The 27,999-nt window shown below is 40.0% G+C and overlaps 1 protein-coding gene across 4 annotated transcripts in view; it reads right to left on the bottom strand.

Moving 5' to 3' along the window:
• spop (speckle type BTB/POZ protein) overlaps positions 1-27,999 on the bottom strand; it is a 73,727-nt gene that overhangs the window by 44,632 nt on the left and 1,096 nt on the right. For 3 of the 4 annotated variants that reach the window (XM_026325646.1, XM_026325647.1, XM_026325648.1), the window contains exon 2: positions 13,901-14,027. The exons of the other annotated variant lie outside the window; for it this stretch is intronic. The gene's annotated coding sequence lies outside the window, so the exon portion shown is untranslated. The remainder of the gene's footprint in view (positions 1-13,900; positions 14,028-27,999) is intronic. 4 annotated transcript variants of the gene reach the window in all.

Here is a 27,999-nt window from a genome sequence, read left to right as displayed (position 1 = left end):
TACAACAACATTACAACACTGGAGTACATCTTCTTTCACCTTCATCCACATGACTCTACCGGATATGCTCTTGCATATTACCCTCCCTGTTTATTTTCTGCCCTGCAAGGGCTTTCTGCATGAAGTTTAATTCTCATGAAGTGAGCTGAGCCTGGAGCAAAAGGGAGGAGAGAATGGAGGGAGAGGGAGTTGTTTTGTTAATGCATTGGGTGCAATGATGCAATTTATAATTAAAATGCAAATAGAACAACAGGGAGTCTCTCTTCACCTTGTTTTCACTTTACTTCAACGTTCTCTGGGGAGGCCCATCGATGCCCAGGATCTATGTATCCAAGCCAGTAAATCAATTTTCATATGAAGCATTGAAATCAATTATAGATTTGGGCTATACAGAAATTGAAGTGAGAGCCACTGCTTAACTGAGAGAAAACTTGAGATGCATGGATAGATACAGCCAACCTGTGGCTATAAAACATTTTTCTACTTAGCTGTGATGATGTGTGAAGGATTTTTAGAAGCTTAGATCCCTAAACTAAAGGCAAAAAGCAATTATATCAGCAACAAGAAAACACAGGCCTGTCTGACACATCCGCCACTGGCTTGTCTCTGTTTTGACTACAGCTTATCACAATAGGTGGCTCAAACATCCTCTAAGCTTCAATCTCAACAAACAACAAAGACAAATGCTGTGGAATGAATCATTTGGGGAAGTGTTATTTCAAAAGTGTGTGTGACAGAAAAAAAAAAAACGGGGTTTGTGGAGAGGAGGCCTTTTTTTTTTTTTTTTTTTTTTTTTAGTGGTTGTCCTTCAGTGTGACTTTGTCATGTAACACATTTCCAGCTCAATTATCTGCATCCAGTGGATTTCAAACACATTTAGCAAGGACCAGAGAGCTTGGTAATTAGCAGCAGCCCTGGCTCATAAGGGGACCAAAAACAAAGCCTGTCTTTAGCTCTATCTTTATCCCCCTCCGCTTGTCTAATCTCTTCTGATCCTTCTCTTTTCACAGAGGGTGTTGGACATCATGTATGCACTCAGTCAATACCTTTATATATTAAACAGGATTCTGCTTTCATAGACCAAAGCATGATGCAAAGCGAGATACCTGATCCGTAAGAATAGGCTTAGATAAATACGGGGCTCTTAATGATCATACTGCATGTTACATAAAATGTCTTTGCTTTGATATTAGTTAGTTTTCTATTCTGAAATACAGAGAAAAAACATCAAGTAAAAATTGTTTCTCAAGTCCCCAAAAAGTCCACAAATACAGAAATGTATTATGTATACTCACAGATTGTTGTCTGTAGAGAAAAATAAAGGGCACTGTGATAACATTTGGGGATGTGACAAGATGAAAATCAGCCTCCTAAAGTTATATTGTGTGAACCATGAGAAGTAATGAATCTTTGATGAGAAAGACAGCCTTTGTAATTCATACAAAGACCACAGCAAAATACATCCTAATATTTTTATACTTGAAAAACAGAATTTGAAGGTGTGATGACATTTCACACAAAAACACAACACTGTGCAAAAATTGATTATCAAACATAAAGGTTAAAACTATGTCACACTTTGGTAACAAACCTCCTCCTCATATTGTTTTCCATTTTAATTGCATCATGTCAACTTGCTTTGGCACAGAAATCTTGCCTTAGGTAAAACCGCTTCCTGTCTGTCTCCCAATAGCTATAAAGGCTCATTTCAGCAACGGACAATTTTGTCTTTCCTTCACCCTTTTCTACCACAATGCTTCGTCCAGAATAACTCCCTATATTTGCTAGTAAGTGTACTACACTCACATGAAAACAGTTTATTAAGAGTCTAAATCCAGTGCCTTAATATTTATATGCTACAAAGACATAAAAAATGCCTGTGTTGCACAAAACACATACAATTCAATTGACAAACAATAATGATGAATCATTAGTGTGTGAAATCTCATAATGGAGCAAGCTATTAAAGTGTTACATACAGTATGTTTAATATTTTGAGACTAATGAATGCATAAATAAGGAAGAAATGTTAAGAGGATAGTTTTCACTCCCCTCTATTTTCTCCTCACCAAATCCTCCCTTCTCTCCAACAATTATACGGATGAACAGAACCAGACGCAGTACATGGCACTGAATTTGTGAGATATCATCTCAAATACAGCTAGACTGGGTCACATGGACAAGAAAAAGACAGTGGTGTGGACAAATGTGTAGATTCCTTCAATTAAAGGTAATTGATTTGGAGGGAAAAATACAAAAATACATTTTTGTAAATGTATCCTCAAATACACAAAATATGACTGGGGGACCAAAAATTTATATTTAGTATCCACAGATACATAAACTGCATCTGTCTCTAGAAATACAAGAACCATAAATGAAAAGCCAACATATTTCAGTTAACTTGATGTGTCCCTATTATCATATAGTACTTCAAACACAAGTGATTTCACACACACCCAGAGACAAAGTCTGAAAAAGGATCCAATTAAGATCAACTGTTCATTTAACTTCTCATACATTCATATCACTGTGTTGAAATATGGGGATCAAGGGCAATCTAAAGCAGCAGGGGGGCTGAAACTGGCATTCTTCCACACAACAGCCTATCTTCACCTCAGGGAGCAATATTCCTGCTTCTTACCAGATGTCACATTTAATCTCCCTCTCCCCAGAGAAGCTCACATCTAAGACCATTCAGCAGTAACCACTGAGGCAGAGAGCAGCCGTACAGGGTCATCATAAGCCGTGGCAAAGGGTCATTCTTTGCTGAGGCTGTCCTCCCAAGAAAAATAAATTAGTTGTTTCAGCAAGTGGCCCAAAATGACATGCCAACATTCAAGACAAAGCCCTCTACAGGCTGTAGGAAGTAATGACTGCTGTCTGCCTGCAGTAAATACACAGTCTCTAGGGAGAAGGTTGGCATGGATGGGTGGGTATACACAATATTAGATTTTAACATGTAACAGCATTTTTCATGTAGCAATTATTTTTACAATTTTTTTTTAACAGCCAGCCTATAACAGTGGCTGATTTTAGTTCTAATATTGTTGATCACCTTTTAAACCCACCAGCATTTAATGGTTTAGAATCATTTAGTGCTTAGTGTGAGATTAGATCTCTGCCTGCCACTGACAAAAATGGTATTGGGTCAAACATTTCCACTCCTGTTTCTCCGATAGAAATCATCTGTCCCATTCATCCCATTTTCAGCTATATGTCACTTATCGCTGAGAAACTAACTAGTAGCTGTTGGGCTTTATCTGAAACCCTTCTCCAGTCCAGTTGATGTGATTCTCTCTAAATTATTATTAGAAGTCTGGGATGTGATTACCCCCAGTCTGCTCAATATATTGAGCACTTCTTTTTTCTCTGGTTGTGTCCCTGACTACCACAAGACTGCCTGTCCAGCCTCTTTTGACTTCTATCTACAATAACCTCTCACCAGTCTTCAAGTTTCCATTCACTACCAAAATCTTAGAAAAATCTGTCTCATTACAGCTTTAGGAAGCCTTGTATGTTTTAGAAAATTCTGTCTTTTTGGAAAGATTAGAGTTCTGAAACTGCTATTTTCAGAGTTACAACTGCCCTCTTGAAATGAACTATTTTCACACAGCTTTTGATACAGTGAATCACTGTATCCTGACAAACAGACTTCAGCATTGGGTTGGTGTATGTATGTATACACACAATGTATGATACAACCTTCGCAAATGACATCATATTTTTCATGTGACTTGTCTTTGGCCCCAATATCATACGGAGTACCCCAAGGTTCAATTTTAGGTCCAGTCCTTTTTTCACTATATAGTCTTCACCTTGGTCACACCATATGCACATGTAGTGCTGCTTTTTCATATAAGAGATACTCAAAAAAACAGTATGTCCCACGGCAAGCCCAGATGCACTGCTGATCTGTCCTGTTTGGTTAATTATCTAGCAGATGTAAAACACTAGATGTCTGCAAATTCTCCCCAGCTGATATCCGAAAGGACATAAATTTGTAAAATTGGTTTTGAAAGGTGTTGCACAACTAATTATTATAACAAACATAAAGTCTATTAAAAGCAAACAATGCCACATGATACACACACATAGGAGATCTAAAAGTTCAAGCAAACTCTAAACTGATGTGTGAAACGCTGCAGAATGTAACACGCAATTAGTCATGTTTCCATCTGCTCCACTGAGGTGAATAAATTTCTGACTGTAGAAACTCTGAGTACATGTCAACAAGAAAAGTGTGAAGTCTTTAGAAACACAGGGAAAGATGTTTTTCTCTTTTGGTTTCTACTGAGGTTGCAGGTTTTAGGTTGCATTTCATGGCTCAATGCCCAAACATAAAATCGAAGCTATGCACTTAAGATTACTATATACTGCACTACCACAAACATTCTATATGCAATTTAACGAGCAGAAGCATTTATCTCATTATTAATCAAATAATGAGTAAATTCCTTCCAATTTACTGCAAATGCAGACTTCAGATAAATACACTTACACAGAATGGACGCCAAGCCTCACAGACTGTTGAGGAGATTTGGAGATGGGGAGATACTGTAGGTGCACACAGTGCTCTCTGTCTTATTGCTTTGCTGTTGCTCTTTTCAGTGAAAGGAAGGAAGAGGAAAGGTAGCTGCGCTAATAAGTTCAGTTCTATCCATCGGTTACACTTGGTACAACAAGGGTTACTCCTTTCTGTGCCCCAACGTCACTCTGCCTCCCAATTACCACATTTACACACATACATATACAGACACAGAGACAGACACACACACACACATATTCATTTATATTCAGGGAGAATTTTAAACACTTTCCATTAAATTCATAAAAGATGGACCGTTTATACATTGTTACCTATACGTTAAAGAATACATACATTACAGAATGAGGGCTGAACATGAACCATCTCTCTGAAGTGTGAAACCAGGATTGATAATAAAAATAAAAAAAAATTCCAGTAACGCCAGGCACAAAAAATAATGCTGGTCAGTGGGAGCATTAAAAGTATTAAAAAAAAACTTTTAAAATGTAATTGTCAGCAAAACTTGGCTCAACCAAGGCTGATTTAATTTCACTACTATTTCTATCAAAAATATGTCAAGTGCATGACTACAAGCCTGGACTTGTAGCTTATACTGCTTTTTCACATTTTTAGCTAATTATGCATGACAAAAAGAATTCCAATTGGCCAGCATATGGTATGTTAATGTGATTTCAATTATACGACTTACATTTTTCATGTAGCTGGATGATTTTTTTAAGAGATATATAACACTGAATATGCTAAAACCTCAGCCATTACAATATTCAAATATAATTTTCATGTGACATTTTCAATATTTACTCCCAGAAAAACCCCAGTCCAGATAGTGGTGGGCATGGAGTGCCTGCAGTAATATGTCTCTGTTTTTCTGTTTGCACCTTAATGCCAGCCTCTATCCTTGCAGTACTTTGGAAAAGACTGCAAAGTTGCAGCCACAAGCTGATGCTCGACAACTGCGAACATGTCATATCATTTGTATTAATCAGCCAGCAGCCTGATTTGAGATCAGTTCATTACCTGCACAGAAGGGCTCACAGAAAAGCCAGCATGTAGGAATCAAATCTGAACTCCCACGGTACTATTAAGATAACACCCACAAAATGACTGCTGGTGTTAGTAAAAGTGACAAACCCTGTATGTTATCCTGCAAATCCAGGCCTTCCTAATTCATGTTAAGGTTACAGCCATTCCCCTCAATATTCTTTGCAATGCTGAGCCTTTTCAAGGGTCATCAGATGGTACCTGGTGCAGTAGTTGGGTCTGAAAGCAGGAAATGCCAGACAGATAAAGCTGCTAGACTACCACACACACACACACACACACCCTCACACGCACACACACACACACACACACGGTGACATTTCCGATCACTGCAGTAATCTGGGACTGTAACCAACAGTTATGTGCCGAATCCAAGCCTTCCTAATTTATCTCCCTCTCTTTCACTATCTCTGAGAGCACTTCCACCACTATCAAACTTTTAGCCCTAAAACTCATCATCTGCACCTATTCTGCCATTTAAAATTCCTCAGGTTAAGTATTGCACCCATTTCCTCTTTTGTCTAAATGGCCCTGACAAATCAGTCACATCAGGCTGTCTATGGTGGAGACTGCCCCTGAGATTATCACTCACTAATGAAGTCGTTTGAGTCAGCAGGCACATTCCAACAGCTGAACAGCCAATATATAACAGCACACAGACTTTCTGTGCTCCAGCAGATGTCGAGATTATAGCAACAACAGGCAGTGACGGACGGATGGATGGAGTGAGATAAACAAAAAACTTAACAGGCAGGATTAATCTTAGAGCTTGTTAAATACAAAAATACCATAAGAAATACATAGGAAAAATAAGAGTTCATAATAAGGGAGTAGTACAATAGGAAAGGCAGGGAAACAAGCAAGCACAAAATGAGAAAATTATGAGACCTGCCTTTTTCCTACATTGATATGTCCAAACACAAGCAGGTTTTGTCCACAGAATAATATGACCAAAGAAAAATAGAATAAAAAAAAAGAAAGCAGGAATGTCCTGACAGACAGAACAGCAAACAAGGAAGACAGACGTCAAAACAAATCAGATTTCAGTCCCTGTAACTTTAGAAAAGCAAAATGGACTTGTCTTGAAGAAGTAACAAGCAACCAAAAGAGTCTTTTTGTTCAGAGTCATGCAAAGAACCTTCAAATACATACATGTTATTGTAGTTTTGGCTTTGAGATGCCATTTTCCATTTGTTTATGTGAAGCGATAAAGCTTCTGATTTAAAGAATGTGAAAGACTGAAGTTTCACACATGGTGTGGGCAATATGTTGTACTACAGCACCTAAAATATACCACTACTGGGAGGGGGTAAAGAAATAGTGGGGACAGTAAGGGCAAGTGATAGGAGACAAGACAAGCATTAAAGTGTCCAGTCCCATGGTCTCTATACTGAATCAGTGTTTCACCAAACTGAATTTAATATATTGGTCAGTTTGGCATCTGGAAATAATTGTTGTGAATGTAAACTGTTAGGTAAAATTCAACCTTCTAACGTTGAGCTGAATCTGCTTTTAGTGAAGAACAGACACAATGAAGTGCTTATTAACAAACAAGGACAAATATTAAACAGTAATGTTTCATAAATGTCTGTATCTTAGTATCTTGTTGTTATTGTTATTAAACTGCTCAAATATTAAGGGAACAGATATAATAATTCCAGGAATATTAATCTGTGCACTTAGAAAAACAAGTGCTTATGAGTAAGTTTCATCTACTTTACTGCAAATGAAATTGACAACAAGTGCAATGGAGTGGCCACAGACAAATGCTCTCTCATTATCCTTCCTGACTCAATCTTCTCAAGGTTTGTGTTTTGTTAGTGTCCCTTGTCACCACTGGTAGACTGAGGCAGTGCCTGCAGCCCAATCAGAGCATGGAGGAGATACCAGGAGAAAGGCCTTTATAACAGGGGAGCTGGAGAGCATCGCAACAGCCTGACAAAATTACCTACAGCAGGCTACTGTGCATGATTCTGACCAAACTGACAGTAACCCACTCCGTGATTGTAGCATGAGAGCCCAACGTCCTCTAGTACGACCTGTGGTCACACCCCAGCATCATGCAGCTCGACTGGCATTCGCCAGAGATCACTAGAACTGGTAGGTCTGCCATTGGCACCCTGTTCTCTTCACAGATGTGAGCAGGTTCACACTGAGCACATGTGACAGGTGTGAAAGATTCTGGAGGCGCCGTGGTGAACGTTATCCTGCCTGTAACGTCACTGAGCATGAACAGTTTGGTGGTGGGTCAGAGACAAGTCACATTTTGAGTTGCTATGATGACAGTTTACTCAACTTGGATATCAGTGTGATTTTGAGCACAGCTCTCCGTGGGTTGATGATTGTGGTTTCCACTGACCATTGTTACTGCACATCATTTTTGTTCTTTTGTTATGTACAGTCAAAATTTAGTAAAGATTTTCAACTTGAATAATTTGTTCTTCAACATCCGATCTGTGATTTAACTGTTCCCCTAATTTTTTGGAGCAGCAGATTATAAGTGAACAAATATTGTCTCATATAACCATGGGAATTACACAATTAGTTTTAATAAATCAATCCATTTTATGAATCTCTAAGATAAGATACAAATATGTATTCTCATCTAGCTGCATGTTTCACTGAAACTTGACAATGAACCATAAAAGCACACAATCAGTCAAGGCACAGTGAGCAAACTTATTTGCTTTGCACTGGATAAACAGTGACAGTCCACCTACTGTCCTCGAATGACCACAATTTATTGCAGGACTAACAGCTAAGAGTTGCTGTCTGTCGTATCATGGAAAAAAAAAAAAAAAAAAAAAAAAAAATCAGTAAACATAAAGACTGAAACCAAAACCAGAACAGAGAAGATCTTTAGGAAGCAAACCAAAAACAAAGCAAACAAGTAACCAAGAAAGAAAAAAAGACCTGAAGATACAGTCAAAAGAAAGGCAGGCCAAAGCAGACTTAGAACAAGAGTCAAGACATGTGTGGCCTCATCAAAAGAAACCCTACCGGAGGAAAAACACAAATAAAACACAATCATTAAGCAGCTCTGCCACGCTTAACAAGGAGCTCGGAGAGACGAGGGAGGAGGCATAAGTGCAGGGAGCTGCAGGGTTGCCGCGGCAACTTAAATAAGAACCTGGGATAACAAGAGAAATGAGAACGTGTGGGACGACCCAGGTGAGACAGACAGATGGGAACAGAGAGATGGAAAAAGAGACAGAGAGAAAGATACAGACACAGAATAACAGAACTACCTTCACTCCTGTGAGCAACACTTGTACAACAATGAAATAAAAAAGATGATCGAAGCTGTGTGAATATTACAGCCGAGATGTAGAAAAATAATAACTTCCACTTCCTGTCATTCTCCATTTTATTGTTATATACTCTACATCTTGAAGCATTTCTCAATGACCAGACTCCAAAAAATAAGGGAAATACTCAAAACCCAGAATATCATGAAAAACAATCCTACAAAAACTTAAAAAAAAAAAAACAGTAGAAACCCTTGACAGAAGGAGTTATCAGTAAACAAGAGACATGATGAACAATGATTTTTACAACAAATTTGAAAGCATCCATCTCAGCACGGCTGACAGAGAAGCATTTAGTGGGGAGGAGTTATCAAGCACTTTTCTCTCTCTGCTTTGAGGTTGCCAAGAGACTGATAATGCCAACATGAGGCTGGCAGTTTATAAGGTCTGAGTGTTAAGACCTAAAATGTCAATACTGGTCCCAAGGGAGGAAATAATTAAGGCATAAAGATCTAAAAGGCTTGTCACATATGGCTGGCCAGCTGTCACATCTGTCTGTTATATATATATATATATATATATATATATATATATATTCATGCTGGTAGCAACCAAACCTACACTAAAGTAGCAGCAGAGTATGTAATGGCTGAGCACTAAATGTCAGCTGACTGAAGTACAACTGGAAGCTTGCACAACAAAGCAGACCAGAAGCCTGGCATTTAAAACAACACACAAAGTTGACTTCTCAGTTTAGACAAGTGGGTTGTCTCTAAAACATCTATTCCCTGTGGTTCTGCTACACACATCCCCATTGTTCGGCGTTAAGCGAAGCAGTGTTGTGGTGCCAGCTGAAGAGCCAAGTATTTAGGAGCAAAGCGTTCCTGTGGCATGTCAGATCGACAAGTCTCACCTTTACGGACAGCAAGATAGTGAAACAGCACTTCTCAACAGGTGGATGAATATGTCCTCTCTGTACAACAAAACACTCGTGACCAAACTTCACCAAGTAGTTTTAGCCACATACATCATGGCACTGCATGTCTCAGTCAGCTTATTTTACTCCAAATCATGAGACAAGTAGTTTCACATTGGCAGCTTTTATGATTTTCAATTTTCAGTTCAGCCTTAAATTATCAACAAAAGCCAAGCATGAGGCAATTTAAACCAAACAAATGCAATTCACGTCGCTTTAGCTGAGCCTCGTGGACTTGCAGTCTCACTTCTGTGTTTGCACGTAGCTTTTTGTGTGTTTAAATGCATGTGTCATGTATCAAAAAGTCTGTTCAGTCCAGAATGTTTGCTCTTGGTTCATTTAGTTAAGCTTCACCCATGTTTAGATATTGGCTATCAGATGACAACAGCTGTAAAACTGCACTTCTCATACATGAAACTCTAACTGCTACAAAGTGTGTTGCGGTTTACTTGATGCGTACATCAACCAGTATCTTGGTGCAGTCATTATTTGATGATGGCCAAATTTAAATTCCACTACTCTCACTTGAAATGGCAAAAGTTAAAGTGTAGGGTTTAAAGGATTAATGAGCCTAAATGCAGTATCCAATTCTAAACTGACTGGAGCAAATGCATACTGGTTTAGACCACAACTCAAATGGATCTAGTGTTGTACATTTGGTTTGGTGTATACTAAGAGTCCCTCTGGGGTCTATGTTGAGATGTGGTTGTGTGTGGCAGGCAGCTGGCAGTGGTGACTGACAGATCAGGTGAGCACCGCGGTCTGCTCAGGCGTGCCAATCCAGCTCCTCTGACTGATCTGAAGTGGCTTCAATTAACTAGAGCAGCCAAGTGTGAGCGTGGGGACTGGGGGGATGGGCCCCAGACAAGACCGCTGACAGATTTTGATGGTCAGGAGAGGGGGTTAAGATGAGTGGGGCCCTCTGACAGGTCCTCTAATGCCCCACCAACTCCAACCTTTCTCCATCGTCTCTTAGCTAATTACTAAGTGTCCATATGGAGACACTTGTCACTGTGATCACAGAAAATTGGATGTAACTGCAGGGTTAGTGGGAAATGTATTTCCCTTGCATATACAGGCCTACAACCATGATCAGTGTTACTTTTGTAAACAAAAATCAATTACCTCCTTTTCCCTTGACAAAGATGGAAGTGACGTCATGACAAAAAAATGATTAAGTCTCCATACAATTTTACTGACAAATGGGTATGATGAGAAGCAAAAGTTTAAAAAAACCTTTAATTAATATTCTCTAACCTGCATTTTTGCTGATGACAAAGAGGAGATGAAATCATGCCACCCATTTCTCCTCCTGAATCATCTTTCCGATGACTCTGCACATGAGCACTGCACCAATGAACGCACCGCCAGCAGTTTCTAGCTACAGGATACATTTAAACACTATAGAGGTGTAAAAGCTCAGATCACATATAGTGACAGGAAAAAATACATGACAGCAACAGTCAGTCCAGGCCTTAAAAAAAAAAAACCGGGCTGACATTTGGACTCAGTCTGCATATAAAGCTGCCAATAAAGAAAGTTAGTCTGTCGTGTTGTCAGAGGAGAAGATCAGTGGCTACAAAATCTCTGCAAAAAAGTGAAGGTAACTTTATGTCACAATGTTAAAAACTTTGCATTACTTTTAAATCCATATTAAAAGTCAGTGTAACATTGTGTGTTAGCAGCTCACAACAATGGGATGCTGCGGCGTAACTTGAAGACAGGGGCAGTGGCCCAGCAACTCGGGTCAGCTGACCCTTCACTTAAGCTTATTTTGGAGTGCTATTTATGCTATTCATGCAAAAGCCTGTACAGCATAATAGCAATGCACATTTGATAGTCAGCTCTTGCTGAATATAGAGGGTACATAAAGCTAAATGCAGTCTATTTGCAGCACCTACTGGTTATTAAAATGCAGAGCATGTTATCTTCAAGATTGGATCTGGGCTCAAATGAAGCCTGTTGGGTAATATCCAGCAGTGCACTACAACCACTGAGGCCTACAAAATTAAAGGATAAAATCAACACCTATCTGGGATAGTCCTAACTAAACTGAACATTATAAGTGTAGTTACTGCAGAGCTGTTGCATGGTTCTGTTTAACTGTGCAGCATTTCAGTTTTACAGATGCTCATGCTTTGTGTTACCAAATAGAAAGTCAGGAACAATTGCATCTTTCCAGACATCACTGCTTTATCTTCTGTCATTTCCTTTTAGCCTAAAATGAGTTGGGTGAAAGCAGTTTCCTCAGTCTTGACAGATTGATCATTCATGGACTTGACTAAAACTAGATTAAAATATGTATTTATATAAAATTTTTAAAAAATAGTGAGAGATGGACTAAATAGGACTAAAACAAATATGCACCTGTGATCTCAGAATTAAGTCTGTGATAAGTCTAAAAATACCTGACAAAATAAACTCTAGACACATCTACTCCCGATACGTGTCTTATAAAAAAATGGAACACAGAGCAGCCTTAAACATTTTTAATAAAGAAACTATTTTGAGTTTCTTGAGAGCACAGAGATTCTGTCGCAGCAATATAATCCAATATCACAGCCACGGCCTCATACATCTGCAAAACTATGTTCATGTTGATTCTGCCTGATGCTCCCTGTATATGGTAATATAGAAAGGGGGTGATTAAAATATCTCATCACTCCACAAGTCCACAAGACACACACAAATTTAATGTTTCTCGATAGATGCAGCAATGCTGATGCTAGAAGACAATACCAAGTGAAATGCTAGTTTTTCTTTAAACGTGTGATGGTGAATCACATTCCAATCATGTGGGAACATGTATGTATGGATCTCAATTGTTTCTGCACATCTGCACGAACATTTGCTTTAACTTTAAACAAAAAAGAAAAAGATTTTTGTTCCTTTTCCATTTGATGGAACAATGGAACAGCAGATTAAGCCTGTACACATGAGCAGGCTAATATGTCACATTAATAATGCATCTATTATGTACTATTTCCTCAGTGTGTATCTCATCGCCTCGAACTGAATAGAGTGTGCTATTTTACAGTCTTTTCATCCAGCTTTTGTTCTTGCTTTCTTGCTGTCTTGCTGTTTTACATTACCTAATTAAAATGGAAAGTTTTTTTTGGGGAGTCATGAAACACACAGGCCAACATAATTTCCTCTGAAGGGTCTATTTTCTTGTTCTTTTGTTTTTGTGGCCTCCCATGTTAGCACATCCTCCCCTCCACCTGCCCTATTTCCCCCTTCTAAAACCTGATCTCCTTCTCCTTTTTCTCACTTTTTAGTCTTTTATTACAACTGGGTGCAATTTCCACTTTTAAATGATAGCTGAATACTACCAGAAACTTTTTACCCTGCTGCCATTTATATGATCAAGTGTCTGCTGTATACTCTGTTCTCCTCCTACTTGGTATTCCTCCGCTGGTAGCCTTTAGATCTTCTGTCACCTTCATTCTTTTTGAAGGTTTATGTTTCCTATTCATACCATCTACCTTATTTCTCATTCTGGACCATCACCTTCCTTTAACCCACTATTTGGTTCAGTGCTAGCCATCTGAGAATACTGTAGATGTTGGTGTCTCAAGAAGCAAAAACAAATGTAGTTATAGATTACATACGGTGTGCTTCACAACACAAAAACTCTAACCTACTAACTCTTTGTTTATATCATGTCTTCCAGTGTAAAATCAACAACAAAAACTGCCCAAAATGGATCTATGTAGACCTTCAAAGACTATTAATGACAAGGAAAAGACAAAGACAGTATTTCCTACGTAAACATGTAAATTCCAAAAATACTGGTCTATATGTGGACTAATAAATCAGTGCAGAACACAAGGAAACAGGAAGATATTCTGAAGATCAATTAAAAGTTAGTTTAAAACACTTTATTTAACAGTATTACTATCATTTTAAGGCCTGGAGCCTGCATAATGTGGTTAAAAACATATTTCAAGATTTTCACCACATCCCCAGCCCCTTTTTTACAGTTTAGTTCTCATTTCCCAACTTCGGTACAGACCAGTACCCCCCCACACACACACACTTTCCCCTCCTTCCCTCCTCTAGATCCTCACCCCATTTGGCACTCACCTAGATCAAAGTCCCTCGCACATCTGTTCCGCTTGCAGCTAGCCAGCTGGACTCTGTCCGTCAGGTTTCTCTGTCTGTAGGTGTGTCAGTACTGCATATCTGTCCAAACCCTGAGCTTTTTGGCAAGCTGCAAATGCAAACAGCAGAAAGAATCAACAAGACTGTAGTTGTGAGAGCGAGCGTGGGTGTGAGCCAGTGCCTTATCATATTCTTGCAAGAGACGCCTTGTCAAGTTGACTGTTTGTGTGCACATCTGTTATGTAGGAGACTTGAATGCAGAATATTAGGAGTTATGGCGTGTGCGCTTGCGTGTGTGTCTGTCTGACCAGATATTACAAACACACACGTTTTATGAAGACTGTAGTGAGGTTTACACAACGAGGCAGAACAAAGTGGGACAGGGGGCCCTCCTTATGTAATTACACCCAGCATTAAAACACTAATCCAAATACAAACTGCATCTGGACTGTATCCAAACAGCAAAGAAAGCCACAGGTGTAAACACAGCCGTGAAAGAATGCAACATCATTTCCAAAAATCAAATGCTTACAGCAAAAAGACCAGCACTGTGCTTAATACTCCCTAAATACTTCTTGGGGTATATTTCCTCTGACCAAAGAATATGGATAAAAATCTTTGTAGATATAACATACACACTGCATGTTAATGGGTTGTATAAAGGGCCAATACAGACCCCAATAACAGTACAACCATCTGACAGAACAGACCCACGCCGACACTCAACTCCAGTGCAAAAGAATGCCCCGGCAGTCTCATTAAAACTCTCTAAGTCTACTTCTCTTTCACATACAACCTCCACCCAAATAAACATGACCAGGAACGTTTGCTGATATTCCAAATGCCCGTCAGCCACAGAAGAAGAGGATTTCACAGAGCTGGCTGGTTGTATTTGGCCAACCATTATTCTACAAAGGTTTGTGGACTGTAACAAAATGTCTAAAGCTAAACAGCCACAGTGATGCTCTTTGGGCTCATAATAAAGCTAATCTACAAAGATGCCTGACACTGACGACATTTAAACTGGAAAAAGTGTCTCTTTTTAGTCAATTTTCTTTTATACCCAGTTCATGAATTAAAAAAGTGCATTTTTAAACAGGCATGAATGACTTCAAACTATGGCAATAGCTACAGAAATGCGAGTCACAAGTTGCCTCAGAAGTGAAATCAATTCTTACTGAAACACTAAACACTGACTTACATTTGTCCCAACATACTGTGCAAAGAAAAGTCTTCTTTTTACACTTAGCCTCTTTGTATTCATGACCAGCATCCAAATTGCCTGTGGGCTTTTACCTCAGAGAGAGAAGAGATGATCTACATGAATGAGTGAAATATCTTAAGAGCCACATGTTTACACATACATAGCAAGGAAATGTCAATCAGATGCAAAATACAGTGGTTGTGCCCCCAAAAGGAATGTCAAAAAGGCAGCCTGGTTCTGTGATGTGTGTATGAGCACAGCGCTCTTTGATCAATAGCTCCCCTGAAATAAATATGTGATTGTTCCCATCGACACAACAAAGAAGACTCCAAACCTGACAACAGAATAAACACCGCGTTTGATTAGAACATTTTCAACAGGAAGGGGAGGGACTGGCAATCCTGTTTAACAACTCTTCACTCTTCAGTCAAATGAGGATTTTTATTGCTTTTCATTTGTGTATTTCAGAAGTCAAAGTTTAGAGTAGGACACTTTAGTAACCACTTTACTTGCAGTCTTAATGTCGGCTCCAGTTTAACAAAATGCCTCTTGTTATACCATCAGTGTGGCACATTAATAAGTGGGAACCTACTAGGTTCGACTTATTGCCATGTGTGTTTGTTGCAGTAAAACGTCAACAAAGCTGAAAGTAGTGGTGAAACGGTTAGGCTGTTAATTGATGTGCTGCACAACAGAAATGAATATCTATGAACTGTTTCATTTGTTTATCAAGCAAAGATGCCAGACTTCAGACAAAGGTTTGTGGAGGTGTTACCTTGGTCACATGAAGGTCATGGTTCACTTTTTAATATTTCTAAACAACTGACTCATTAAAAAGGAGTTTGAATAATGAATTGCTGCAGCCCTAATCAGAGCTAAAAAAAAAGAAAAAAAAAAACAAATGATGCAATGATGTTTAAAAAGGTCTTGACGGTTGTGGTTCACTTTCAGTGCTCTCATAGCACAGACAAAGAGCCAGATCTTCCCCTCTGAGGTTGGTAGAGATCAAACCAGAGCTAAAAGCTGAGTAAATACAGGATACAACAACCAACAAATACAACAACCAGGAGGACTTAAACAAAATTCCAGTTAGTGCTAATGTTGGTTTGTGCCTGCTGTGTGTGTGAAGAGATAACTTCTTCCTTTTTGTTCAACATATAAACTTAAAAATGATAATGAGTCAGTATTGCATTCACAGCATGTTTTCTAACCCCAAAGCAGCTATTGCAGGTTTAAACAAGATATTTTGCATCCGATTTGTATTCTATACTTTCCGTGTCCAATATTCACACAGGTCAGAGGTGTGATAGTGGGTTGTGACCACAGGAAATGAGGTATGACCTGGACGTTGCATTGACAGCTTGGATAAGTAGGATGGGACCCGGCCTTCATGCCCTTCTTGTCTTCTCTGTCCTGTGCTGTTTGGCCTCCTGTGACTCCAGCAGTCTCAAGTGGTCAGTTAAGACGGGGACAGACGACATTATACAAATCCAACCAGTCTTGCCACCAAGACCTGCCTGGCTAACATCAAGAGCATCATGAGACACCATGGTCTGCCTGGAAAAAATTGAAAAAGGAGGATAGAGCTGCCAGAAAGGGAAACAAAAACACAAAAGCAGGAAAATAGAAAGCAGAAACATGAAGAGCCGACACAGACGGGGGAGACAGGATGAAAGATAGGTCAGTGTAGAACAGGCCGATGAAACGGTAAGAAACACAAAGAGGGAAAGGAGTGGAACAAGAACAGAGAAACAAAGGAACAAAAAAATGACACACAAACCAAGTAAAAGGCAAATTAAGCAGAGGCTATAGAAGGACACAATGAGATGGGGGTAGCCTGAAAAATTAAAGAATTACATACTCAATTTCTCTTTCAAAAGAGGGAAGAGTTAAGGAGGAAGAAGAAAGGCTTGTTCCTCACTGCTCCGACTCACCGCTCCTAAAACCTGCACAGACTTAAAAAGACCAATATGTAGAATGGAACAAAACGCCAGGGGCTTACATCAAGTGCTTGACTACATTCAAAAGGAGCCACAGAGGAAGAATAACTGACACAATTAAGAGAATAACTGTCATCATAGCCAATCAACCCAGTGCTGCCCACACACATGGCACTGAGCAAGAGACCCATCATAGAGAAGGATGGAGGGCCGCTAAATCCCCCATATCGATGCAGCGCTGACTGCTAATACTGAATACCAGATACCTGTAGGCTTAAAGGCTACAGCATCCTAATGCACCAGGGCCACGACAACACGTTCCATCACAACACGCTCCTGCCTCATTTGCATCCTGAGAGAAAAGCTGACATTTAAATATAATCCTGCTGACATGCAAACTAAGTGCAGCCAATTCCATAACCTACATGCACATCAGGAAAAAAAACAGAATGATGTGTGAATCGGAAACCAATCACAGGTGGATGCATATTCTTACACAAACTAAATTTAATAAGCTCTTACAGAGTGACATTTCCTCTTCCATTTCTCCGTCTTTTATAACTATCACTCACCCTACCTCCATTTCTCTCTTTCATTATTACCTCCCTCCCTCCTTTGCTCAGTTTTTCATTCTAAATCCACTTCTCAGCCTCTGTTTTTTTTTCTCTCTCTTCATCCAAAACAACCATTCCAGAAAGAGGGCCATCAATCTTCTTCAATGAGACCAGAGTGCGAAAGAGTGCCAAGGCTACAGCAGATTACTATCTCTCCTTACTTCCACTCAACACCGGATAGCATATAGACGGAGAGGATGGGCAGACGGAGAGGGAAGGAGCGTAGAGAGCGAATCAAAGAAACAATGTTACATAGCAGGCGAACACATTAGATCTTAAAAGCCTCAAACAAACTTCGACCCCTGTCAACAGCAGACGCTTGTCAAATAAAGAACCACAGCTGAATTTAAAAAAAAAAAAAAAAAAATCCTAACTGGTAACTCAAACTGACCTTTCTACAGAAAGGTCCGCTAATGAAAAAACATGGGTCACATTTCTGCTTTCCTCTCTGGTGAACAGCTGGCTTTCAGGGGAGGATTTGAAATCACTGGTTATTACTGCTTGTTTTGTTTCACTTAAATTATTATTTTTGAATTTGGCCTAAGCCACTGATTGACTTGATTGTCTGTTAAAAGTTAAAAAAAAAAAGGATTTAAAATAATCCCCATCACCTGCCCTGAAAAATCCAAGGTGACCTCCAAATGTTTAGCATTTGTGCATGACAGATGATTTAACCCATGAAATAATGACAAAATCTTTACCTAAATTAAATTCTGTATGAAACCCATTTAATCAATTCAAGTTCAAAATCAAATACGTCTGTTGTCTGTTAAGGGCTCTCTTCAAGCTGGTGTCTGTGCTCAGTCACAGTTCAAGTCTGTAAAACCACTTAACAATTGCAAGTGGACTGAGTCACATACTCTCCCTGTGTTTGCACAGTACAATAAGAAGAGTAAGGTTTCAAAGAGGAAAGGAACCCAGCCATGCATGTGGTGAAGCTGTTGAACATAATGGAGCAGATGATGTATATTTACCTGAAAAGACACCCGAAGCAAACAGGTGTTAGTGTGTGAACATGCAGGAAAGTGTTATTACCTAAACTGGCTGCTCCATGATATTTAAAGACTCTCTACACGCATGTGTGATACAGCATTGACACTCTAAAAGGTGGAAAAGCCAGAGGCATGACCTTGCAGCCGAGAGGGGTTTTTTATGAGCCGCCTCACTGCCCTGTGCGTTGCCGTGGCAATAATCCACACACACACACACAAACACACACAAAGCGTATCACCAGCAAATTCAAGTGCGTACTTTTGGGGAAAGCTCAGAGGAGGAAGATATGAGATATATGGGAAAGTGTGGAGGAGAGATTTTGCATAGAACTCTTCCCCTTTTAGTGGCTCACACAAGTGTGGTGCTCTGTGATCTTGTCTTACTTATACAAGATGGTTTTCTCGAGTAATGTGCATCATGTTCAAGGACACAAGACCACCGAGCCAGCTTTGACAGCTACAATAGAACATAATAGGAATAATTGTTATGCAGCTTTCTCACAGAGGAGAACCTACATGGGGGAGTTTTGTCAGGCATAATAAACTCTCCTTGCATTGTCACAGCACTGTTGAGAAGCAAGGTTAAACTTAGAGATGCCTGCAAACTTGTCCCGCTACAGCAGCAGTGCTCTGTCTGGGGATCAGGACAGGGTGGCTTCTGTTGGGCCTCTGGGCTGCTCAGCAAGGAGGAGGAGGAGGAGGAGGAGGAGCTGGCAGTGTGACTTCGCTTGGCACTAAAGACTTTGACACTAACATAATCACTGATAATTGATTTGGCTGGTGACAAAGGTGTAACATTAAAGGATAAAAACTACAGCGCTGGTGCTGAATGTGAGTAGATGGGGCCAATGCTGCCCGTCACACACCATCTATTCACACGATGAGGGAGGATTCTGAAGACGTACAAACATCAAATCGCCATCAGTCCTGCAGCCGCTCAACACCCTCAAAGGAGCTTTGATCAGCAGCAGGACAAGGAAAGCGAGGGGGCACAACAGCTAAGAATGGCAGAGAGATGGGGACAGAGGATAGAAAGACAGAGGAAAAAGACAGGCGTCCTTCACTGAAGGATAGACGTGACATACACACGACTGGACAGAAAACAGCAAAGTGTATCAATTACTATCTGCATAAGACCTTATTGAACATAAACAGGCAATAACCTCATCCAATATTCGGACAATAAAAATTATAGGAAGCTAATAGTCGACTTACATGTGATTTTAATAAAAATTCATTTACAACCGATTTAAAAATGTCACCTTGGGTTTAGGAAATTCATATTTTGATAAGCAGATTATTTTATCATGACAAACCACAGTGAACTAATACACTACCAATACTAAACCTATTGCTCCTGCAGAGCGTAGCAAAGATCTGGCTGGATGTTCCCCTAAAACTGTGCAAACATTTGTGAAGCAGCTTCAAAAAAAATCTAAAAATCAGACTACACTCTGTGTTTTTGAATTAATTAACAACAGAATATGGTAAACACCAGTTTTGTGATGTGACCGCCATAAAAACACCTCAGTTAGCCTTTGCACATTTTTCAAGGTACACTCAATGATGTTGAGATCAGGGTTCTCTGGGGGCCCTACCATCTGTTGCAGGTATCCTCATTCTTGTCACTGAAGATGTAGTTTGGAGATGTGTGTTTGGAGTCACTGTAGAATGTATCTGGGACAGATCAGACATCTCCCCGATGTCACTGTGATGAACAAGAATGTAAATACAGTGCACAATAGGCTACTGTATGTTTGTGAACATGTCAGTCTATTCTCTCTGCAATATGTTTAAATGTTAATCTGTTAAATGTCATTATCTGTATATTTACATTAATCTTGCAACAATAAAAATGGAGCAGTCATTTAATAGTGCAATTGCAATTCAGATAATGTTAGCGCGATTAGCTTATAATAAAGTGACTACTATTACACCATAATTAACTACCAACTGTTTATCATTGTAAACCAGTGGAAACATCTATGTCTGTATACTAAATCTTTTGACCTGTGATTTACGCAGATCCTGTCTCTTTTCATGGCACAACATGGAGCGGCAACTTCTAGTCACTCTCACAGCCTTGTTATTAATGTGTAATGGAGACACATGAGGTAAGTCTAGTAGCAGTGACTGGGGTGTGCCTATCTGTTGAGTGAACTGATGAAGACGGAGGGGCTCCCTGTGGCTTTACAGTCAGAGTGCTGATAAATTGGCCAGCCTCCACCCTTTCCCCACCTGCAGGAAGGATGTGTGTGCATGACAATCAGCATGGCTGCCAGTTAGACTAGAAGTGACAATATTAAGTCACTGTGTGACCGTTTTCATGGACACAAGGAGCCCAAGAGCAGCAGTAAGTAGAAAGGCCTCTCTTATGCCACTAAATAGTAGATATAAAAGGAGCCAATAGGACTATCTGTCCTCTTCTATAGCATTACCAGTCTCACCTTTCCCAAATTGAAGGTTGTAGAGTACAAACAGCATGAGACAGACAGACAAACACACATTTCCACCTTGTGCAGCAGACATAAACACACATGACCTCAAATCGACAATAGCTGGTGGGAGATCAAAGATTTTACAGGTGTTAACAGAACTATAGGAGCTCCTTCAGAGGCAGCCTGCAGGGGTCGGATATCTTACAGAGGAGTCAGGGAGTAAAGACAGAGGCAGAGAGGGAAAAAAATGAAGTAATGGTGCATAAGAGGGGTAAAGGGAAGCAGACAATGCAGCAGGCTGAAGACAGTAGGGAATGAAGAGGAAGACTGTGATGACAAGTAAGTGAGAAAATGCAAATAAGAAGCTGCCAAAGAAAAGAGGAAAGAAAGGAAAGAACATGAGAGATTACTAGAGTAAAATGTGAAGAGTAGATTAAAGCTGACAATGGAAAAGAAAGCGTGGTGAGAGGGGGGATCGAGAGGACAGGAGGGAATGGCAACACATGAGACATGACAAGCACGCACCATGGAGCTTTTCGCTGTTAAAATGAGCCATGTGTTTTCTCATATGTCCTTCAAAACATCACAGCAAAACAGACATCAGACATCACAGCACAATATGTTCCAAGAAAGAAAATGAAGAGAGGTAGTAAGAGACAGGCAGCAGTATAATGAAAGGATGGAGATGGCCTCCAGAGAGGTAGCCCATGGCATCAGTTTGTCATGAGACAGGACCACTGGGAGGAGTATAAGGAGGAGGAGTGTAGACAGCAGCTCCTCTTCTCAGTCTCGTGCTCCCTGGCTGTCCTCCACCAGCAGCTGGAGGCTAAACTTAAGCTTCCCCAGCTGCCCCCAGGGAGAATGGAGAGGCCTTCATAAAGGGTCACCCACAATAACCAGCCTAACCATAACTTATCGACGCACATCTGCATCATTAGCACAAGAGCCCAGAATCTCCTGATGTCTACCCACTGTACGACAGATCCCTCAGAAATGTGGCCACCACAGTCCCTGTGCACACAAACATCCTCGGCACAATTGCCACACAGCGTTGTCAGCCTCCTCTTCATGAATATTCATCTGCCTCATTAACACTCAAGTGAGGGAAACACAGCATATTGCATGAGACTCCCGTTATGTGTAGAGGGAACGTGAGTGGAGGGAGGGAGAGGAAAGGGAAAGAAGAGATGGGACACATGGTGACTGTAGAAGAAGCAAAGAGGAAGAGAAAGCAAGGAAGAGGCAAAGCCTACTTTTCAGTGCCAGCAAAGTTTTTTCAAACCCCAAGAGTGAGGGAGTAAAATGTCCTATATTGTTCTGGGAGATGATACCCTCCTGTCGCTTTTCCTTATGAAGCCAGACAAGGGCAGTGTGCAGCGTCAGCAGCAGGGACAGCACAGTGGGAGTGCAAGCTGGGAATTACAGACCATTTTACCCTGCAAATCCTCCAGCAATAAAAGCTTTAAAACAGCTGCAATTTCTCTGTTTAACACATGCTTTTTTTGTTTTTTTTTACACTAACTGTTAAATTGTATGGGATATGTGTGAATGCCACTATAGCTGTACACACATTCATGCAAACCCAGTCCTTGTTCAGTAATAAAACACATATAGACGTACAAAGCCAGAGTGTCTCGTACACAGACGCCGAGTCTGTCCGTCCACTCAGTCGGACACTTTCTCTCTGAGCCACTTGCCAACAGAGACACACACAAAGAGATACGAATACACACATAAAGAGAGGATTATTTTCTCTTTATGCTGTAATGCCAATGAATCTCTTAACAGGAAATGCCAACAGGGGAAATCTCTCCTCCTGCAGCTGTGCTCCCTGAGCGACCCTGCAAACTGTAGAAACAGCAGACTCTTGTTTCATGACTTTTTCTCTGTGGTTTTGGTGACAGAAGCAGTCGGGCACTCAGGGAGGAGGGCACGTGTCAGAATTGGGCGACGGCCAAATTTGCGCCCCACCACAATAACTCTGGTTCTTTAAAGGGCGCTGACAAAACCCGTGGTACCATAATTGAACCACATCTGTGGGAATCAATACTGCTGCTTACATGAAGGACTCCACCAAGGCTATTTCATATTCCAACATCTACACACAGTTTCTTACCAAAAAAAAAAAAAAAAATCTTCAATTTCAGAACGGTATGAACTATTGATTTCAGCTACGATTCTTACTCTCCCTCCGCCCCTCTGCCTCCTCCTGTCCTCTCTCTTTTCCTGTCCCTCTTTCACAGTGTTTTCTGTTGGGGGTAAGGGACGCGGACTGCTCCTTATCCATGACATTTCAACATTTTAGACCATTCAAATCCCGGACTTCCCACTGTTTTATGGCACCTGGTTTGGGACAAGGTCCTTCCGCAAGAGAAGTTTCATCCAGTGGTAACATGAATCATGTGGACAGATACAACAGTGTCTTTGAATGTAACCCTTCACGTGTTCAAGCATTAATACACACTATGTAAATCATTTCTGCTTCATTATTAAAATCATTCTATCAAAGGAGGCCATGTTTCATGCAGGAATAAAAAAAAAATCTAAAAATGTTCATTTCACACAATATGAAATTTGTCAGGTTGTGAATATACAACCTGCATGAATCAACAGTCCTGTTGGATCCTAATCTAAGTGTTGTTACTGTTAGATTTTCCCAACTCAGTGTTTGGCTTCATGGCTTTATTTCCTGAAAACACTGGCACCCTCAACACTTTTAGTTGGGCACAACTAAACATCATTCCCACTGCCTTCAACATTTCACCAAAAAAATGATACTCGGTATTCAAATGCCAGATCCGACAACATTTCCGAGCTGAATCTTGCAATCAAACCATTATGATGTGTTACTGTTTTCCAGGCTTAAATGCCAGATAATATCAGCAAAACTGGATCTGACTTTTGGGCAGTGACACTTTTAACCAACTGTGTTGTCATTAATTCATATTCAGATGGTTTCCCTAGACCACGAATAGTGCTGAGCAGCAACCGGGGACCTGACCAGTTCAAGGCACAGGTCCAAACTCAGCATGCATGCATGATTTAAATACATCTAAATGGCAGATGGCGAGAGAGCCGACTCGTGCCTGGCTGCAATACAGAAGCAGTGATGTAGGAGAAGCAGAGTGTGAGGCTGCGTATTAGAGTGAGGAATGGCTTGGCTTGTCTTTAAGATTACTTTTCCTCTTAAAACATTCACTTCATCTGTGTCACTCGTGCTCCCAACTTGTTATTGGAAAATAGCTCAACGCTGGAACGGTGCAAAACCATTCGAAGCCGGCACTGTCTGCATCAGTCACACGCTGACACACACATACACACAGAAAATACATTTCATCCTCCATATCCGAAACAGCCAATAGCACTGGCAGGCATTTGCGACCCCAATCCATATTTCAATTTCCCTCCTCTCATGCAAACTAATTCAATACTTGTTGCCTTCCCTCACAAGCGATCAGCAATGTGAGAAATGAGCTTCTTCTCATGCTGCATCTATAAAAAGGCCCAATCAGAGACATTTTTGAGTGGGCCGCTGCCTATATCAATTATGTCTTAGTAGGCTCGCACACAGGCAGGTTGTTGGAAGTAACATTTAGAATGAAATATCACAGCTGTTTCACCACTATCTAATAGAAAACGCAGATCATTTTCTCCATGTTTTCTCTACTCATTCAGCCCACATTAGCTACATTTAAAGCTCATATTTTACATCGCGCCCTGTCAGTGTTTATATGAAGAACTAAACTACTCGTGTTTTCAAACCAATTAAATAAGCATCAAGCTAACAGTGAGATGTCAGTCCATGGACTTCTTCAAATCTGACACGCCCTAATTCAAGATTTGACCTTTAATGTTGAAATCAGCTTAAAACAAATCAGCACATCCTTTTTTTTTTTTTTAATACAAGATAAAAGTCACTCACAAAGCCAGAATCAGAAATGCCAAAGATGTAAGCTTGTCAGGCCATGGGTCAGCACTTTATGCAAATGATCAACACAGTTCAGGAGACAGACTGGACATAGTGTTCTAGAGTATTTACATATACTCTCTTTTATTTTAGAGAGTCTACAGTGGATTTTCTGACAAGAGAACAGTTTCCAATAAGCCTCTCCTCACTAACTACAATCTGATGTACTAACTGCTGTAGCATTTTCCACTCTGACACTGTGGAAAACACACAGCTTCCCTTACAGCACCATCAACAAAGCGATTCCCAAAAAGCACAGAGCCAATAAAGGATATGAGCGTAAATAAATACAGTACATGGCAAACAGTGGGAGTTAAACTAAGAAATGATGCAGTGCAGAAAACATTTTGTTTGTTAAAATTCACCACACTCTCTACACTAATACCGTTTACGGTGGACAGTGTGTTACTGATCTGTATATTCTGGCCTCCCATTCACTGTCAATGCATTCTGGATTTGATGCTGAAAATGAAACGACCATGTGCATACACACCAACCCTACTTATTTTGCGTTGTTGTTATTAAGCAGAAATGAGTAACAGCACCTACTCAAACTCAGGAGCCTTGCTGTACTTTTCCTCACAACTCTTGCCAGTCTAAAGGAAGGAGCAAGCAGGTAATAGCGACAAATTTAGAGGCTTAAACGGCGACAGCTTTATGATGCCTGAGCGGCCTCTATGACTCCATTCCTGTCAGATTCTATTAGCTTGGCCTCTACTGTGTGTTTCGATTGGCTCTTGGCCTGTTCCCAGCAGTTACAGAAGCACCTCCCGTAAATAAACCAAATGGCTGCATCTTGTAGTGTATGAAGAGGGGGGCTGCGGGCAGCTGGGCATCTGTGTGTAAAGAACATCTGACAGAGCGGTTGAATAGTTTAATATACAGCACCAAGCTGAATGGACACGGTCGACTAGAGGGAGAACTCGACACACATCAGTGTAAGAGTTTAAATTTGACTAGTGTTTAAGAAGAATACAAGCGGCCAGGCGAGGAAAGCACTTTTAAATCAAGACAAGTGGTCTCAGTCAACTCCACACACACATACAAACTCTTATAAACAGAAGAAAAATTGTGTCTATCTGCCAGCTGCCAGGTGGAAGTCTAAGGAAAGGCCACCTGTCTAATAACCAGTTTTGATGCATACAGCAATATGAAACAGAGCATCTGGTCTGTCCCCTCCAAACTAATCCTGAACGTCAGTGTTCCTCTTTTATTGAATTTATTTAGTTGGTGCTCATAAATAGGTTTTTCCTTGCAAAAAAAAAAAAAAAACATAATTTTGGGCTTATTAATTCAGCCAATCAGAGCTTGCACTTGCAATAGCACCAACTCTCAACCGACAGATGTCCGCTGGAGCGCACAGTTTTTCGTTTACTGCGAGGATTTATTGGTTGTTCTCCACCAAAAACAAGAATCATTTGAATTACTTCAAAACCAAGTCACTTTTTCTTTATTAACCTAAAACCCCAAGAGTGAAATGAAATGGCTTCATAAACTAACAATTATAAATATGCAATGCTTGACATACTGCAACTAAATTAGTTTTTTTTTTTATGGCTCTGAAATGGCCTTTGTAAAACAGCTGAAAATAATACCTTAATAAACACACTGGACTGCCAGAAGAAAGGCTGGCAGGGCTGCTCACACAATAAAATGACAGCTACATGTTAATTTGTATATGAAAAGAAACCATTATAGAAGAATACTGAGGTAATTCAACTTGGAAAGAACATTCAATGACATATAATCAATATGAAGAAATACACATAGGCCTATAATGAAATGAGCAATTGCAATTTAGTTAGGTGCAGATACTTGGATGTCTTTTGAAACTGTATGCATGTTGCTGTAAAATGCAGTAAGAAGAGAATAAGCTAATGAATGTTGACTTTCACTAAATAGATGACGAACATCGACAGACAAAAACCGATCTGTGTGGAACGATCAAAACTATTTATAACATTTATCAAATTAATAGACTAAAAATACATTAAAATGCTATATTTCCATCATGCTTTCAACATTTTGTTTCACTCTTTAAGGATACACCCCCATCACAATTACTACAGCCACTAGATGTCACCTGACAATAAAAGAAACTAGAAGTAATAAAAAGCTGCTTGCATAGATGGCTGACTGGGCTGGTTTTCAGCAGAGGACTGTCTCAGGTGAAAGCATCTACATATCACTGGTACTGCTCAACCGCCTGCAGTAGCTCTGGTCCTCACAACACATCTGAAACTTAACAATATGTTAATGTGGGTGTTAGGCATTCGCTGCATGTCGCTATTATTTTTATGATCAATTAATCTGCCTATTATGTTCTTGATTAATCATTTTGTCAATAAAATGTCCAGGAAAGGAGGCCACTATAATTTTCCAAAGCCTGAGAAGATATTCAGATTCAGATCACTTGTTTTACTCAACAGTGCTTATACTAACAAATCTTAGGTTTTCAATCGGATACAGAAAAATAAAAGCAGTATCACATTTGAGAAGCAACAGTCTGAAATGTTTTTTTGGACAAAAAATGTTATTCAATATTCAAAGTAGTTGATTAATTTTCTTGCAACTGACTAATTGAATAATTGACTATTACAGCTCTAGTCTTTATTCATCCTGCATTTAAAAATCCAAACATCATTATTACAGCAATCATCACCATTTGGTACAGTATTACAGTATTTATAGCCTATAATCTATCATCTTTAGTTGCTGTGGGCCATCATTTTTTATTGCTTATGCCAGATGGTGACGTCGCGTGTTTTGCTGTACTGCATGCAAGGCACTTAGGATCGCTGTAGTACAACACAGTTTGCATGATAAAACTAAAAGATTGAAACCAGTAGGTGTGTGAAACAAGGACAGTGTTTCATTTTGCATCTGGAGCTGCAGCTTTTAATAAAACCTCAAATGCTTTCACAAA

This window comes from Mastacembelus armatus, chromosome 8, assembly GCF_900324485.2.
Source record: "Mastacembelus armatus chromosome 8, fMasArm1.2, whole genome shotgun sequence".
NCBI lineage: Eukaryota > Metazoa > Chordata > Actinopteri > Synbranchiformes > Mastacembelidae > Mastacembelus > Mastacembelus armatus.
This window is presented reverse-complemented; position numbering and strand designations above follow the sequence as displayed.